A 3,058-nucleotide genomic window follows, 5' to 3' on the forward strand; every position below is an offset into this window, starting at 1 on the left:
GCCTCAACGTAGACTGTTGGCGGGTTGTGACCCTGCCGTGTTGTCTGCCTTGGCTTCTTCAGGAACAGGGGCTTACGTGGCTGCCAGTGCCGATCCCTGATGCCATGAGCTCCTATGTGTCAGATTAATTCCATCCCCAGCACCTCCATTGCCAATGATGCCCGGTGAGGGGTTGTCGAGTGCTTGATGAGACGAGATGTGGTGATGAGGCCCTGACAGGGATGGTCTTTTTCAGTAGGTTGTGTTTTGTATTGTTGGGGTGACAGTTAAAGCAGTGAGCAGATATTATTGAGGAAGATCAGGATGGAGTGTAAAAGTTCCCTAATGGACAGCACAGTGAAAGCTCTGACGGAGGAAAAGGACTAGTTCATTATTGTGGCCATTGTTTCTGTGAATTTGACATTGAACTACAGAGCATATCAGAAGAAAGGATTGGGGACTTCCTTTACTCTTCCCCTGACTTCTTTTTTCTTCCTTCTCTTCCTTGCTTCCTCCTCCTCCTTTATGCAACCCCTTTCCCTGTCATTTTAGTTTATACTTTTGTCAGATATAAAGTTTAATGTTTCTTCCAGGTTTTAAATGTCTCTAGTGCTGTCTTTCTCTGAGGTCCTGACCCGCTCCTCAGGGGGACAGTTTGACTTAGCAGGAACTCATGAAGGGGCCTAGTGGACTGACCGTAGACTACAGATGGTTTCTGCAATAGGAAAGTAGCCTTGGAGTTTGGATCCCAAAGGCCTTTGGTTTGTACAGGCTGTGAGTGCCATTCGGGACTTGTAAATATGGCTCAGATAGAGATGTAAGGATACTTTGGGCGATGGTTTGTCTTTATATATTAAATGTGTGTGCATGTGTGCACTGCGAATGTATGCGGGGCTACCAAAAAAACCAGAATTATGTTTTCAAAGCTATGTATTTACTTTTTTTTTTTTTTACAAAACAACGTTATCACCTTCAAAGTACTCTCCTTTACACTTAATTCATTTTTCAAATATACGATTCCATTCTTGGAACTATTTTTCAAATTCATCTGTTTGGATGGCTGACAGCACCTCCCTCGTTTTTTCTTCACCTCTTCTACATCAATAAATTGCTTTCCTTTCTTGTCCCTCTTCATTCGCAGAAACAAAAGAAGTCACATAGAGTGAGATCAGGTGAGTAAGGTGCATGGGGCAAGAGAAACATGCTGTTTTTTTGCCTAAAACTGGTGCACTCAGATGGCTGTGTGAGCAGGTGCCTTGTGGTGGCAAAACCAGTCTCCTGTCTGCCACAAATCAGGCTTTTTTTTGTGTGTGTCGCACACTGCTACGCAATCTTTTCAGAAACTCTAAATAAAAGCTTGAGTAACAGTCTGACCTGGTGGAACAAACACCAAATGCACTACAAGTCAACATTTTTGCCCCTTCGGGAAGTTGACAGGTTGTTACCAATGGACAGTTCACCTTTTTCAAAATGAAAAACCCACTTGTACACTTGAGTTTTCCCCTAGTGTCTTTGTAAGCTGTGTTCAACATCATAACAGTATCTGGGGCATTTTTCCCGAGCAGGACACAAAAACAGCCAAGCAATACTGCTCTTAAGAAAGAATTCACTGTTACCAGAGAGAACCTTCCCAGGTGACCTGACTGGGTGCACTAACTCAGAGTGAGTTGCTGCCTGCTCGCCTAGCGGGAAAAATTCATAGTAGGAAAGCTCTGCCCAGCAGAGCCTTTTTCCAGGTTTTTTTGTTTTGTATTTGGCATGGGAGGGCGGGGGTAACCCCTTTTATGTGTATAAGCCTGAGATTGTGTATATGTGTGAGAGTGTGTGATGTTTGAGTGTGTATGTTTGTATGAATGTACGTGTGGTGTGTGAAATGCTTTGATGTGTGTGTGGTGCATGAGTGCGTTAGTGTGTGTGTGTGTGTGTGTGTGTGTGTGTGTGTGTCTGTGTGGTAAGAATGTGTATGGATGTGGTATTTGGGTGTCTGAGTGAGTGTGAATATATGTGTCTGAGTAATTCTTTTAGAGCCAGGGTGGCACTGCCGAAGGCCATGCACTCTCTCAAGAAGGCTCTGCTTTGTACCAAACCCTGGCTTTGATGTGACTCATAAGTGGGACTGACCACTGGAGTGCTGCAGGGGTGGGGGAGGGACCTTTAGTGTTCATGGACCCGTGGCCACCAGGAAAGGCAATTAAAGCTGACAGGAGGAAACCAAAGTAGGTTTTCTTCGGAAGGACTCTAATTCTTCTGCTTCACAAACACGGAGCACTGTGCAATCTTGTTCTGCACATCTTGGAAGAAGAGTCGAATCATTTGAGGATAATAGCTTCACAATAATTGTAAAAGGAGAAGAATGCTAAAGCAGACTTTAGAAAACAAACAGAAAGGCCCAAGAATGTATTACAGTTTTGTTTAACAGTGAGAAGAAGGGGAATATGAAACTTTTCGTAATGGGACAGGAAGGGGAAGGAGAAAGAGAAACACAGAAATGGAAACTGCATTGAAGCTGCCGAAGGAACTGGGAAAACGTGGCCCACTCTGGTCTCCCTGTGTTCCCATCTGACTCAGTTTCTTTCAGGCAAAACCATGCAGGGCTGGAGGCCAGGCTGGAGACTGCCCGTGAAAGGGGAGGTGGATGTAGGACCTCATGACAGTCATGCCCACTGTGCTAAGATGTGACGTTGCTGAAGATCTGGAAGACTTGGTTGGGTGATGGAGAGGGATTGCGCATGGAGTGCCCTAGTATTAAGCCTGGCACTGCTACAGACTTACTGCCGATGCCTTTGGGAGTCCTTTACCTTCTCTGAGCCTCAGGTCTGAGCTCCTCTAGAGTGGGTTTCACCAGATGAAGATGAACTCTAGAGCAGTACTAGGTTTGCAAGCCTGACTCCAACCTGTAGTCCCAGCAGCTCTCTTGGGATGGGGAGGAGATGGCTTGTCTCTAGGCTGCCACTAGAGAGTCCTGGGGCCATAGCAGGTTACCTGTTAGGTGGCTAACTGCGAGGCCATCACTTCAGTTCCACCAGCACAGGATAAACATGTGGCCTTTTGCCCTACTCTGCCCTATGGAGCCATGCAG

This window comes from Echinops telfairi, unplaced genomic scaffold (genome assembly GCF_000313985.2).
Source record: "Echinops telfairi isolate 266 unplaced genomic scaffold, ASM31398v2 ScPeMD7_9;HRSCAF=40, whole genome shotgun sequence".
NCBI classification, from domain to species: Eukaryota; Metazoa; Chordata; class Mammalia; order Afrosoricida; family Tenrecidae; genus Echinops; species Echinops telfairi.